Source organism: Lepidochelys kempii, chromosome 3 (assembly GCF_965140265.1).
Source record: "Lepidochelys kempii isolate rLepKem1 chromosome 3, rLepKem1.hap2, whole genome shotgun sequence".
Taxonomy (NCBI): Eukaryota; Metazoa; Chordata; order Testudines; family Cheloniidae; genus Lepidochelys; species Lepidochelys kempii.
In genome coordinates, this window is record NC_133258.1 from 132403311 (window position 1) to 132419204 (window position 15894).

Sequence of the window (15894 nt, forward strand, 5' to 3'; positions counted from 1 at the left end):
CTTCTTGACTGGGTATTCCAGTCACAAACCGGACACCTGGCAACCCTATGGGGAGTGAGGCCTGGAGGAATGAAGGCTTGAAACACATAATCCAACTAAAAATAAAAAGCAGACCACGATATTTGTTCAATAATTACAGTCAGGGGCAACAGTCTTGAGCAGGTTTCAGAGTAGTAGCCGTGTTAGTCTGTATCAGCAAAAACAACAAGGAGTCCTTGTGGCACCTTAGAGACTAACAAATTTAGCTGGGGATAAGCTTTCGTGGGCTAGAACCCACTTCATTGGATGCATGGAGTGAAAATACAGGAACAGGTATAAATACATGAAAGGATGCGGGGGTTGCTTTACCAAGTGTGAGGTCAGTCTAAGGAGATAAATCAATTAACAGCAGGATATCAAGGGAGGAAAAATAACTTTTGAAGTGGTAAGAGAATGGCCCATTACAGACAGTTGACAAGAAGTGAGAGTAACAATAGGGGAAAATTAGTATTGCGGAAGTTAAGTTTAGGTTTTGTAATGACCCAACCACTCCCAGTCTCTATTCAGGCCTAATCTGATGGTATCCAGTTTGCAAATTAAGTCCACTTCTGAAGCTACACGTGGGAGTCTGGTTTTGAAAGTTTTTTTTGTTGAATTGCCAATTTTAGGTCTGTTATTGAGTGTCCAGAGAGGCTGAAATGTTCTCCTACTGATTTTTGAATGTTATGATTCCGGATGTCAGATTTGTGTCCATTTATTCTTTTGCATAGAGACACTCTGGTTTGGCCAATGTTCATGGCAGAGGGGCACTGCTGGCACATGATGGCATATATCACATTGGTAGATGTGTAGGGGAACGAGCCCTTGATGGCAGCTGATGTGGTTAGGTCCTGTGATGGTGTCCCTTGAATAGATATGTGGACAGAGTTGGCGCCGGGGTTTGTAGCAGGGTTTGGTTCCTGGGTTGGTGTTTTTGTTGTGTGGTGTGTAGTTGCTAGTGAGTATTTGCTTCAGGTTGAGCAGGTGGGACTTAAAGTATATGTTGGTGAGACTGAGATTTTGATAACAGAGAGGAGGACCCACTATAAAGGATATTACAGACGGAGAGCTTAGAAGAGTGAAATAATTTAAATTATGAGGATCACTTGTTGCAAACAATGGTGCCCTCCTGAGCGATGCCCAGCATCATACAAAAGATGTTTGGTACAAATGGCAGGAGCTAACCCAAATTCACTGTGATAAAAAGATGTAAAGTAAAGTTAAAGTAGAATGTATAAAACTGTAATTATACACATCCTAATATACAGGACAGACTTTGCCAGCCACAATAAATTAGTATGCTTTCCACTATGAAAATAAAGCTATTGAGATGATCAAATTGTTGGATGCCCCATGATAGAAAATGAAATGAGGTTGTAAGGGGCCTAAAGCAGGTTGCCCCAAATGAAGAAAAGTTGAGGGAGACTAGGCTACATTAGTGCGGACATGCACAGCAGAGATGGCAGAAATTATATGGGTAGGATGACCCTTGCAATGATCATGGATGGAAGACAAGTGGAGAGGTCAAAGCCTCAGTACATGGACTGGATATCAGAGGATCTTCAAGAGACCAATTTGCACAACAGCCAGGTGTACAATTGTGAGTTTTGTAAGGAGGCTATAAAAGTTGACAACCCTTAATAGGGTTGAAAGAAAGATTATGGGGGGGAGGGGAAGAGATGGTTTATTATTTAGAAAAAAAACAGACAATATTCTGTGAACCTTGTGTCCTCTTGCTATCTGCTTCCTTCTCACATGTGCAACTATAGCTTTTTAATAAGCATTTCCACTGCAATCACGCGGTTTTTAAAATTCACACATTGAGTAGTGTTTAATATCCCCCGCCCCAATTCAGAATTTGTTTTTTGAAATTAACAGTTTGAGTTGACTGACATGTGTATTAGAGTGAAAAGCCACTAAAAGTCATCATTGTGCCAATAATTTTATTTTCTGAAAAATAAATTTTCTTGTAATTGAGTTAGCACAGTAGAGGCTTTCATCCATGGCTGTGCCACTTAACTTTCCATTATAAAAAAGTAAATTAGGAATCAAACATCTAGGTTTAGCAGCTTTTTTTAACAACATAAAAGAAAGTTAAGTGACAGAGTCAGATAAACTCCCAATTAAAAGCAAAGTAGTCTCCCTCTTCTCTAATCACCATGGTAGATTCAAGGGGTGGGGGGAAGCAGCCTGCTAATCCCTGGGCGTTTTGACTCATTGTGGATGTAATAGCCAAAATGCAGGAATGAAAGGTTGACTGTAACCTTAAGGATGAGAATGTAAATTTAGGAGTCAGGAAGATTCAAAAGTGAAGTTTTCCAAAGAAACATTAACTCCTCCCTATAATCCTACTGCACATCCAGCAGAACCTCACTTACACTAATAACTGGGAACTGTCTGTTACTGATGTAAAGCTTAAAACTAGAAGACTTAAAAGGAAAGTAGGCTCTCTGCTTCCCCTGTAGGAGAAAAGGGAAGCTAGGTTTCTCATCTCTATTTACATAAATAATAATTCTCCTCCAGTGCATTTCAGTATAGTGTTTTACTGTTAGGAGTTATATCATTTCCAAAAATAAAACATAAGTAAATGCATTTATGAAAAGAGGAGACACTGAAATGTATAACCTGGGTAAAGTGGGTCACCTTGAGCTGACAGATGGACTCTGTTGGGTTGGGAATTCAAAATTGACAAGTCTCACGAAGTTCTGTTGAATAAAGCAAGAGCTCCGTCCAAAGGTCCTGCTTTGCTGTTCTCCACCAAGTAATTCTGATCCCCATACGGAGCCTACTCTGAGGAACTGGACAAATGATGGTGGTGAGGAAAGGTGGACAGGTCACTGGCAATAAACAAAAATTCATGGAAGCCCATCACCTGCCCCTGACTTGCACTAAAAATATCCCTGACAAAATGGGTAGGGAGGAGGGTTCAGTACCCACTCCTGCTGGAGCTCTGAGGTCCCCCACTGCCACAACAGTGAGTGGGAGCTCCAGGGTTCCCTTGCTACCCCTGGGCAGCTATGGAAAGGGGGGCACTGCCCACTGTAGCTGGGAGCTCCAGGGTTCCCTGCCTGCCCGTGGCAGCTGGGAGCTGCAGGGTCCCCTCACCGGGGCAGGGAGCTGCAGTGGGCAACTGGGAGCTCCTGGGTCCCTCTTCTGCCCAGCAGCTAACAGCTGTGGGCCCTGCTGGCTGACAGCTCCAGCCCCGGGCAGAAAATATCACAGAGATCGCTGGAAGTCATGGATTCTGTGACCTCCGACACATAATTGTAGCCTTAATTATTAGTGGTTGCCTGAGCCTCACATTAACGTCTAGTATGTGTGTCATACAGCTTCCCTAAAACTTCAACAAGATACCAGAACCCTTAAAAGACCACTAGCTGGAGGTCTACAATGGATGAAAATAACCTGCTACACACAAGGCTGACAATGGTTCCAATAGGTGCAATAAGCAATGCACATTTCCCACAATAAGATCTGCACACCTCCAGAAGAAAAGGCACACCTGATGTTCCTGTTGACTTGCCATGACTGACTTTGTGACATCCTGTTGCAAAGGTTCTTCTTGCATTCATGTCCAGTGCCAATCTCAGATGACTGGCCTCACAGAGCGGCGAGCCAATGAACTTCTGAAGTCCTAACTTACAACCACCTATTTGCAACCTGTGATGGAGATCTGGGACTAGGCTTAACTGATTGCTAACCCAAGTGACAAGAGAGGCTTTCACAATGCAGAAATTTGGCTTAACCAATCTTCACAGTGTGACTGTAGGACAGCGATTCAGAGGATCCAACATGTGGTGGAGGAGTGCAGTTAGAAGATTGGAAATTGGACTGCAACACTTGATACCCCCAGCGTTGCAGCAGTTAGATGGCAGAACAATCTAGATATTACTCCTGGGAGTATTCTGCAGGACTGCACATCTGCAGAAAACAGCCCCCCGCACCTGCAGATTTCCTGCTTTTCCCTACAGAAAATGGCAGACACCCCCACCACCACCACCAAGCCCAATCTACTCACGCCCAGATCCCACCCCCCATTGAACCCAACCACCATCACCTGGATCCGCTGCAGAGTCCCCTGCCATAGGCGCCGACTCTGTGGGTGCTCCGGGGCTGGAGCACACAGAGGGAAAAAAAATGGTGCATGCACAGCACCCACCGGCAGCTCCACTATCGACTCCCGCCCACCCCCTGGCACCTCCCACCCACCGGCGGCCCCATGCCGCCTGCCTGCTGTGAAGAGCTGTTTTGCGGTATGCAGGAAGGCGTGGAGAGACAGTGCACTCGAGGGAGGGGGCAGAACTGGGTGGGAAGAGGCGGGGACGGTATCTTGGGGAAGGAGTGGAGTGGAGGAAGGGCATGGGGCAGAGCTAGGGGTCGAGCACCCCCTGGCAGTTTGAAAAGTTGGCACCTATGGCCCCTGCACCCGGAACCCCTCCCTGCAATGAGCCCCTGTGCATGCAGATCTCCCACTGAGCTGCCTGCACCCAGATTGCTCCACACAGAAACCTCTCACCCCACACCTGGATCCCGCCCCCCTGACTTGCATCCTGCTGGGCTGAGCCTGCCCAGTGCCTGGCACAGAGGGGCACACACCTAGCACAGAGGGGCCAGGCCCCCGGGTGTTTCTGGGGAAGGCCAGCCCTTGCACTTTGTTAGGGTCAGGTGCAGCCTCACTGCCAAGTCCCTGTACTGGGGGAGGAGGGGATTTCAGGGTGATTTCCCACCTCAATGCAGCCAGTGGCCTGTGCTTCCCACTGCCAGAACCACATTTATTTATTGACAAACCAAAATTGCAGAATTTTGAAATATTGTACACAGCATTTTTAATTTTCTGGCACAGAATTCCCTCAGGAGTAAGATATGAACTTGTGATAAATACGAAAGAAGGGTACAAAGAAATTGTTTTATAAAAGGATAAAATAAAAATTCAGATGAACATGTCTATAGTATTCAGTTCAATAATAACCTCTAAACAGAAAGCAACTCGATTAGCTTTATATGTCTACTTAACAGTTACTTACTCCACCTTCAAAGCAAAATAAAAATTGGGTGGGGAGACGGACAAGATAACCAGATTGCTCAAGAGACTCATTCTCTGTCAGCCAAAAGGTATTGTATAGTACAAGGCACCACAGTACTAGTCAAGGAGAGGTACAAATTGTAAGATTTGGTATAGCAATTGCCACAAACAAGAGTAAACCTAATTTGATGAGATTTACACTTTCAGCAACACAATGTAAAGTCTCAGGACTGTCTATAAACATGTAAAAATAATCAGTGTTTTCAAGCAAGATGAGACATTTTAAAACTACTGTTTTAGGCAAAGCTACAATTTCTCCAGAATTTTATTTTGTTTGTTTACTTTTGGTAGAGGGATAATATGCACAAGGTGCAAAGATGTAACTTTTATAATCTATAATTGTTTCAGCAAGAAAAAAAAAATGTTCTTTTCATCAGATTATCAACGTGTAAAAGCCAAAAGACTAACCCATCTTGAAACTTTAATGATGTGATGGGAAAGTCTTCTGGATACTTGCAATGTAGCTTTAACGAAATTTGTTTTTGTTTTTTAAATACACCACTTCAACTGCATTTTAAAAATGTGGCCATGATCATATATGCAAGTGCTACTTAAGGGATCAGCTAATGTTTTTCCTGATGAGCAAGGTATGGCATAATATGTATATATGTACCATCCACCCATTAACCAGAATCTGAGAAATCAGTGAAGCACTTGGTGGTGGTCCATAGAGAAATGGCTGGTTACATGAATCTGGTTTCCCTGCCTTGTTTCCTGTTGCTAAATTGCATATAATAGACAGCTAAAATACATTAATTCTTTTCTAATATTTTTCCACATAAGCAATTGCTGTAATTGTCACCAGAATGTTATGGCAATTGCACAGTTGTTAGTGGGAGAGAAAGTCGTCAGTCCATGAGAACCTCTGTTAAACAGAGGTCCACACACTAAAAAGTCTGACAACTTCTGACCTTCCTGCATATTTAATGTAGTGAAATTAGTCCACTGGAATACTGACATTGTTGAAAGAAAAGGAGTACTTGTGGCACCTTAGAGACTAACCAATTTATTTGAGCATAAGCTTTCGTGAGCTCACGAATTGAATAAATTGGTTAGTCTCTAAGGTGCCACAAGTACTCCTTTTCTTTTTGCGAATACAGACTAACACGGCTGCTATTCTGAAACCTGTCATTGTTGAGTATAGTCTACAGAGGAAAGAGAAAAGGAAGAAAAGGTGAGGAGCATCATCATGGGGCTGGTTTTCAAAGATGAGTGAACACAACCATTTATGCAAATACTCTGTTTTCACACATAGCCATGGTATTTTCACAAGCACTTTGCAAATTAGTTGCCTCACTGGTCATTTGTGCATGCAAATATTTAATTTGCATAAATCACCCTTGAAAGGATCTTTTGTGTTTACAGTATTTACAAAATCAGCAATATACTAGAAAAAAAGAAAAGAAGGTAGCAGCAAAATGTCAAATACAAAGATACAAGAACACAGAAACTGCAGTACATATCTACTGCAAACCCTAGGATGGAAGAAAAGCATGAATGAAAAAACTGCTGGACTATTAAAGAGTTTGAAATGACTGGATATTGATCTAATGGAGTACTTTAACTACTTGGATGGCAGTTGTTAGCAAATATAGTTAAACACAAATCAAAGTGATTCCTAAATTAAGATAGAGGACAACTTCATGATCCATCAAAATCAATAAACCACTGCTAACAAGTCCTCTTTGTCTTCCCTGGAAAATAAATACTATTTTACTCAAACCCATTCTATACCTTCTCACACACATTTCTCACCCCACTAAGCATATTCACAAACTCATATGAAATTAAAACAATCATCTTCACTGTACTTGTTTGGCACTTTACATATTATGACCACATACAGAGAACTACCTTTCTGGTCATTTAGTTTCATGTAAGTAACTAACTGCTATAAAACAGGCACGCCTTATGCATTTGGTAGAGAACAGAATACAAATTCTTTAAAAACGTCAAGCATCTAATTTCCAACTGGCAACGCTATCATTAGTGAATAGCTTATGATTGAACATTTACTGCATAATGTATTTGTGTGGATGACATAAATCAATACATCTAGCAGAAGAGCAGGAATACCTAGCATTTTCACTCTAGCTCTCTATTGTCAGATTGAGCAAATCGACACAATCCAGACCTTAAATCAAATTCTTGCCTTGCCCTAACCCATCCCACAAATTCCACAGTCAAACTTCAAATACTTTGCTTTGAGTTTCAGAATGGAAAAGATCAGAGTAATAATGATAATACGTCTGAGAAAATAGGACTTGGATTTGTAAATACAATGGGTTGTTTTGCATTAGTCTAACGAACAAAATTATTCTCACACTGGGTTTGAATTCATTCTCAATTAGAATTTTTACATGACAAACCCAGACCATCCTGTTCAATCCAAATCACAGCTGGCAACCCTCACAGCACCAATGTGGCAAAGCAGCCAATCACTCTTTTAAACAGCTCCCTCCATTGATACAGAAAAACAGTCAGGACAATAATAAGCTGTTGTCTTGACAACCTCACAAAGCAAAGACTAGGTTTACTTTACTCCAGCAGAACAGCAAGGATAACCTCTTCACCTTAAGATACTCCTAATTCTTCAAGGATAGCTAGCTATTACAATAAGCAAAAACAAGTATAACAAACTATACATATGTATTTAATCTTCACTATCGAGTCTCACTAATATTTCAATGAGATTTTGAGCATAAGATTAAGAGCATTTAAAATAGTTGCTTCCAGTGTTAAGAATATGAGAAAATACCTGGAGGGTTGGGTTTTGTTTGCTTCAGGTGACTTATAAAACAAATAAATAGTTTATTCTGAACTAGAAGCTACAAATGAACACAACGGGGGTTGAGGGAGAAGAGACAGGAGCAGAAGGGAGTAAATAGCTTCCAGACCTCAGAAACAAACAAACAAAAAAAAGTAATTGAAATCTTCTTTCATAAAGCTCGCTCTACAGAATATATAAAAAAAGACTGGATTGTTTTTTAGTAATAGAATTTTGCCAGCTACTCTAAGCAGTGTGTTAATTGCAGCTCCCCCTTTTAATCCTTCTTCTGAGAGAAAAAAAGATACCATAAATATTTAAGCAAAGTGTACATTTAACAAACTATAAAAGCTGTATTCTGACTTTGCTTCTCTTCTATTCCTGCTTTCATATCCTGTAACAATTGAACTAGAGAGTTGACTGCTGAATGTGAAATCCCATACGAATCAGATCCAGCATTAAGGAATTAGAGATGGGCCAGAGTTGGCCCCTCAATCTATTGCACATCAAATCAAAGCTTGATCCTCCCCACCCTCCCCCCAAAAAATAAAAAGCAACCTATGAAACCATCTATAGAAGGGCTCAAGGATACTTACTAGGCTAAACAAACATTTTTATTTCATACAACATTGTTACTCCGTCCCCCAAAGTGCGTTCAAAGTAGACTTTGTTGCAATAATTATGCAATCTCCGCCATTAAGTTTTATAAACAAAAAAGATGGTCAATTATGTAACTTTAACACAGACCCTGTCTAGTTTAAAGTAAAGATCAATAAAGTGAACATAGATAGGAAGATATGAAATATAAATTTAAATTCATATTTCATTTTTCCAAAGTGAATTTTAAGTACTCCAATACATTCTCAACTTTCAACTTCTTTTCATGTAATTCAGAGCCATTATGAAAGATGGAGAGCCATCAACAGAGTCCACAGGCACTGGCCCTGGTGAGAAACCCAGAACTTGGATGGGAAGCTAAGGAAGAAGAGGGGATACTGAGATCTGTCCTGGAATCTGCAGAGACTCCGTTTTTCACATCAGTTTCTGCATACTAGGGATGAAAATCTAACCCTGTCAGAGACAATGACAAAACTCCTATTGACTTTAATTGGGCCAGGATTTCAATGTAAGTGTCTGAAATTTCAAGATCCTTCCTCTGACCTCTAAACAGCGAGAAAGATATTCTCAACCCCTCACCCATCTTGAGCCTCCCTGGTTACTGCTGGGCAGTGGCCTACCTCTCCTCAGCCTCTTTTCATCAGAAACAGCCACACTGACTTCCTACAATACTGCTCAGCTTTCTCAAACAGGGATAGGGTGCAGCTGCAATAATTTCTTGTCAGTGTCACTGTGCCCACAGAATCCTCAATAACAGTAGTGAAACTAAGCAAATGCCTTGTTTCGTTTCAGGTAGCAGCTACTGTTCCTAAAACCTATGAACAGCACTAGTTACTGGAGCTGTCTGCAGATTCAGGAAGAAAAGAGAGCATCTGTTCACATTTATTGCAAGTATGGGAAATTGCCTTTATAGTCACGAAGTTTAGAAACTTTTTGGAAATGGAACCTTTAATTCTGTAGAAAATGATTTCACACACATTAGGGAAACTCACTACTCACCATCTCCAAGTGGATTTTTCTAAATGCTGTTGTAATTATACATTTGTAAATAACTTAATGATCCAAACAATAAGTTCTACATAGCTTCTAATAAGAATTTTAAATACAAAACTATCACAACAACATTAACATGACATCATTTCGGCTATCAACTCAAAAAGTAAGAGTCCCACTAAATTTAAGCTTCCCACTCTTCTCAACTCATTCAATTGTTCCTAGATATGGCTGAAAAACTGGTCATTGCTCTACAGATAGAGATATCATGGGGTAAAGTCTCCAGTCTTCACCGATTTGCTTTTGTTGTATATGTCTGAACTTTAGCATCACTGTAATAAAGTGAATTGAACATTAATAAGCTTTAAAAAGGGGTGGGGGGGGAGAGGACGTGTACTTCATTTAAGTCCAAAACTTTCTTGAAAATCCAAATTATGTACCTTAGTATCAAAACAATTATGCATCAGGTCTATCTGAATTTTTTTTTTTTTTTTTTTGCCAGACACACTCTAAATGCATCTTTTGTTAGAGAAAATAGCATTTTTATATAATAAAAATCAGAAGCCATTCTTTCCAAGTAACAATTAATGTATTCATCAGAGCTCTAAACTAAAAAGTATACTCATTCATTCATCATATAATGAGACTGAGTTAGCAGAGAGCCTTTCCCTTTTGTCTCCCACGAAACACAGGTGAAATAAATGGACTGAAGAAAGAACAAGCATCACTAAACTCAACTGCCCAGCCTGCTCAGATTACAAGAAAATGAGATTCTCCTCAAAAATGGCCTTTTTAAGATTGCAAAAATGAACGGTTTTCAGAAGTCAGATACAAACTAAACTATATGATTATAGTATAAATACAATACTACAACCTAAACAATAAAAATAGGAATTGTCTACCTTTTAGTTCACTGATTCACAATCCAATTTGTCCAATCACCTGTCAAGTCTGGTCATAAAACATAACATAAAAAGTAAAGCATTTTAAACTGCAAAACAAACCACACTGAGATAGAGCAGCATTCTTCAAAACAAGGTTTCATTTCAAGCTGACAATATTGCTACTGTTGGGAAGCTTGAATGACTAATGTGAGAAACTAGATAAGCAGAAGCCCCACCCTCTTTCCATAGTCACTATATCTTGTATTTTTACACTGATTACACGGCAGCTCTCACTCATTGTTACAGCACCCCATTCACTCATCTGTAAGAGGCATGAAGTTATAAAACATCCTATTCTCCAACACCACAAGACCATCAAAATCCCAGTCTAGGCAAATGAAAATTATTTTCTTCCTGCCTGCAGGTCAAACTGCTGATCTGCACTTAAAAATCCTGGGTGCAATGAGTGACTGATGAGTCCAATGTAAAGCTGAAAATGAAAGCTGGCTTCCTGCCTCAGTTCACTTGTAAATGTGAAACAGCAAAAGAGATTTATGATTTTGCCTGTTTTGATCACAGCTTTGCTTAGTTCCTCTTCTAGCTCTCCTTATTCACAATGTGAATCATACTGCACACTGATCATAATTAATGGCTACCCAAAAAAATGAGTGTCATATTTGTGTCAGACAATCAACACTGAAATTCAGGTTCTCCTTGGACAGAAGCCTTTAAGAATGTCCTTGCTTGAGCAGCATGTTAACGCTAGTAATGTAGACTTCAGCTTTTGTTTTAGTCTAGATTTCATGTCAGACTTTTAATATAAGGAAGTAATAGGCTTTTTACTGATCAAAAATGTCATTAGTTAAGTGGTCCTGTAACCTGACACACAGGTATTCCTTGATGCTTTATGTCCTGTCAAATCAACCTACTGGATGTGCAAAAACCAAGACAATGGATTCAGAGACCTCTCTCTGTGATCATGCTTTATCTGAACATTACATAAATTATACATCAACTGTTGAGTCTCAGTAATGTTAAATGTCCAAAATGCATTACAACCCTTGATGATGTAAACATTTCTGCATAAACAAACATTTCAGAGTGGTTTTAAAATTCAAATCTTCCAGAGATACTATTACAATAAGAAAATATGTGGCCCAATGCTGCATTCCATTGAACACTATGGGAGTTTTGGACTTAAAATACAGCATTGGGGCCACGATCATTCCTAAACCCAGCGAGCTCTGATGCGCTGTGCTACTAAACTCAGGGTTGAAGTGTACCATGGCATCTCTAAAAGCATCTGCAGAATTTAGGCAAGGTCTGCAGTTTTCCCCATGAGTGTTAGTACAACACAGTCCTAAAATAAACAAGTAAAGGAAAAAAGTCGATCAAACTATTGGAGGAAATGGTAACTTAGACTGGGTTGTTGTAAATGAAAAACAATCCTCTTCATTATTATGAACCCCACACTTGGATTTCTCAAACTTCCAAATCAATCTAAATAGCTATCTCCTATAAAAATAGCCTAAATATTTTTCTGAACATTTGACTTTGTCTTAGAACTAGAAGATTTACTGTAAATATTGGTAATAATGTGTATGTAGAATTACTTCTGTCAACAGTCAGATACTGATCAAAACAATAAACTGTAAATGAGTAAACTTTAAATTCTGTTTAGGTCTAATCAGTGCATAACTGATTATGGAGGCATCTTAGAATTTGTAGAAAAACAGAGACACATAAATTAGGCAGCAGAGACAGACAAGTCAGAACCATTCCTTGTTTTCTGATATGAGAAAGCCACCTAGTGTAAGCATTTAGAAATGAAAATTGCACACAAAAGACTCAAGAAAAGAATTCACACAAGCAATTCGTATCAACTTTGCATGGGTCCTCAGCATCATGAGCAACAAAAATAAAGTTTTAGCTACAAGAAGAAAGGCTGAGTTATAACATTATAAGTACCAATGTTTTAAAGTTATCCTACAATTAATATTAATAGCTTACTGATCCACTTAGTATGTTAATACACGGATGTGACAATAGTCAACTTTAGAGCAGTCTTTTGTCAAGATTAGGCTAAAGCTAGCTGCATGCCACTATTGACTAATACCTCCCGAGCAAAAGACTATGTTATGCAGTAACTGCAACATAAAAATAAGTAAACAAACACAAAGTAGTTCTCGCCTGTGTTTCAGGGAATGAACCTGACACTTTAACACTAAAAAAAAGTTTGAAAACGGATCAAGGAGTACATATCAGAGTACTGTATTATAGAAATAAGAAAGAGAGCAAAAGATGCTTTTGAAAAAGAAAGTAGGGTCCTATATACAAAATAAACAAACATCAAATGGTCTGTGAAATCACTTAAAGAAACAGGACAGCTCAATCTGTTAAAAGTGTGTGTATCCCTCTGCTAACCCTAAATCTACACTGGTCTCTCTTCCATGATCTCTCCCGAAAAATATCCCACAGATGCCGGATAAAAATAAACTTTTTTTTAAAAGCTGCTTTTCGAGACCAACGCACCTTGACAGACCTGTTTTTAAAATAAATAAATAAATAAGCAGCGCCTCGAGGCGACCGACCCCCCATGGAAATGCTTTACGCAGCAGACGGGAGCTCTTTTTAAAAGCCTGGTGCAGCGGCCCCAGGCCAGGTGTAACGCCGAGAAAGGGGGTGCCCCACTGCGCTGCGGGGGTGGGGGCAGCTGGGGGAGATTTCCCCCCACCCCGCCTCCTCCGGAGAGTCTCTCCTCCCGCCGCAGGCACCACGGTGGTTGCTCTGGGGCTGGCGAGACGGTCCCTCACATCCCCACCCTCCCCAAACTGGGGTGCCCCCTGCAGACCGCTCCCCACCCCCCAGCCTCGGCTCGCGCCCATCCCTCCAAACACCCCCCGAACCCAGGGCTCCCCCCCCCGGCAAAGTGACCCCCCCACCAACCCCGCTTCGCTCGCCCCTCTCCCCAGGAGACCCGCACACGCACCCCGCCCCGGGCACGGCTCCCTACCTGGCACGCTCCGCCAGCCGAGCGCTGCTGCGGGATCCCCGCCCCCCGAGCCCTGTCCCCCGCCCGGCTCCCCCGGGGCGCTCCGGGCTGGGCAGGGGCGGCCGGGGCTGCGGAGCGACTCGCTCTCTCGCGCCCGCTGCCCGTCGTAGCTGCCGGCGCTGAGTCGCGGCTCTGTCTCTCAGCTGCCGCCGGACGGGGAAGGGAGGGGGAGCGAGACTCCCGCCCTCCCGCACGCGCCCCGCCCCTGGCCGCGCCTCCCCATCCTCCCATTGGCTCCACCGCCTCAAGCCCAGCCCTTGGAGGAATCTTAACTCTCGATTGGGGGCTCGCCCTGTCTCTCAAGGAGCAACGCCACGCCCACACCCTCTGGGGCCCCCGCTCCCTGCGGCTGGGTCCGTTGGTCGTTTGCTGTTTGCCGTCCCGCGCCTGGGCTCCACGTTCTGGGGCGTCCTGGGGGGGGGGAACGTGGGGGGCTCGCGCTGCGCGGGGAGCGGCGGCGGCTGCAAGAGCAGGTGGTGCTGCACCGCGGAGGGGTTCTGGCCCTGCGGGGGGTGCATAGGGCCCGGTCCGCTGTGTGAGGGGCGCGGGCTGCCACTCCCGCTCCCAGAGAAAACTTCGGACAACTCCTTATCCGCATCAGACAATGAAGGATCGGGCCCTGCTCTCGCACTAACTGAGCGAGACGCCAGGCTGCGCCCTTTGCGGCAAGGCTGTACACATCACGTCAACCGTCAGTCAGCGTTGTCTTCGCTTTCAAGACCCTGGACAACTCCGCCCAGCCCCACACATCTCTGGTCTTATTTCTTGCTGGGTTTTGTCTGTTTCGCGTCAGTGCCCACTCCTTGGCCTCCCGCTCCTATTTCTGTGCCTTAAGCACAGAGCAACCTTCCAAACGCTGTGCGCTAGGCCCCCACCCGCCCCTCCTTCAAATCCTTCCTAACATCTCTTTTCTGCTTGGAGCCCTACAGGAACGGAATTAGTAGCCATTTTAAAATATACAATCATTATTAATAAACATGCATTTTCTGAATAATAATGAAAGCCTACAGGATCACACACATATGCAAGTGAGAAGTACATGAGAACCCCCCTGAGCTAGGAGGGTGTAGCTCTGTTTTTGCATTGTCCATCTTTGTTATTTTTCCATAGTTACTGTAATTCTTATATATAGTTTGATAGGATTGTTTTGAAATCAGTAAAGATACTTATAATAAATACACACTAAATTATTTCTTCTGAATGACCCTCTGTTTTCTGCTTTCTGTATGCCACTCTTTTAGATAGTGAACTGAGGCAGAGAATGTCTTCACCTTGTCTATGACAGAAAAGAACACATTATCTTTACTTAACAAATAGGCCACAACTATTTATCCAAATTTCCACCGCCTTCACAAACTTCAGGGTATTGTAATAAGTGATGCAAACAACATCTGGTTTTGGCTTTGAAAAAGTCAGTCTGTTTCCATTTGTAGACCAAGATGAGGTTGCACAATAAATATGTTAATTTTCATGCCATCATCCTGACAGTTGAAATAGTGTTTCCCTGTCCACGACTCCAAATTATGAAGAGGACTACAACATACTTTAAAATGAAAGCCCACTCCTATGTAAACCTATAGAAATAAACCCATAGAACTGCTTTTTTCCTATTGTTATGTAACTTTCTGGTTGCACCAGTTTGCTCAGCTCTTGTCAATATGCTGCCTATTCACATTTACAAGAATTGTGCTTTCTTCCCATAGAAACAGAGCAGAAAGACACAGTGGAGAGGAAATGCCATATGGATGCCCAGGATCCAAAACACACATGCTAGATCAAATGCTTGATCAAATTTTAGATTACTCGCTTTAACTGTTCCTTTTAAAAAGAAAAGGAGTACTTGTGGCACCTTAGAAACTAACAAATCTATTTGAGCATAAGCTTTCGTGAGCTACAGCTCACTTCATCAGATGCATTCTCAAATAAATCTGTTAGTCTGTAAGGTGCCACAAGTACTCCTTTTCTTTTTGCAGATACAGACTAACACGGCTGCTACTCTGAAACCTGTTCCTTTAAATCAGAAACATACACTACCCTCTACAGAATTCAGAGACTCCATATTTACCTGTAGAAGAAACCATTATATATCATGATTTACTCCAAGGTGCAGATAAATATATTATTTAATATTTGGATTAGTTTTAAATGTTATTTTTAACTAAAATGACTCTTAGATGATAGCCGATTTGTGTATTAAGGCAAGGGGACAGGCACCATTTTGGTGCCATGAAACTCTGAGAGAAACACAGCCAGTAAAACAAGGTATTTCTCCATTATGAGCATTTGATAAATATTCTTGGTGGCAAGTTAATTCCTCTAAAACCCAGACTAGTTCAGGAAAACTTACCTCAAGAGAAAGAGTCTTAACCCAGAGAATACAAATAGGTTTAAGTATACAATATAGCATATATTATAAAGCCTGGTTTTTGCTATTATTTCTTATTCTTATTATTTCTTCTTATTGCCCAGTCTCTTTATT

The 15894-nt window shown here is 41.7% G+C and overlaps 1 protein-coding gene across 12 annotated transcripts in view; it reads right to left on the minus strand.

The window, feature by feature from the left end:
* The window catches only part of SIPA1L2 (signal induced proliferation associated 1 like 2), a 238396-nt gene extending 224836 nt beyond the window's left edge, over positions 1 to 13560 (minus strand). For 11 of the 12 annotated variants that reach the window (XM_073338090.1, XM_073338089.1, XM_073338096.1 and 8 more), the window contains exon 1: positions 13377 to 13560. The gene's annotated coding sequence lies outside the window, so the exon portion shown is untranslated. Of the gene's footprint in view, positions 1 to 10381; positions 10539 to 13376 lie in introns of those variants that run through there. The other variant, XM_073338087.1, reaches the window with a different exon arrangement.
* Positions 13561 to 15894: the final 2334 nt, after the last annotated feature.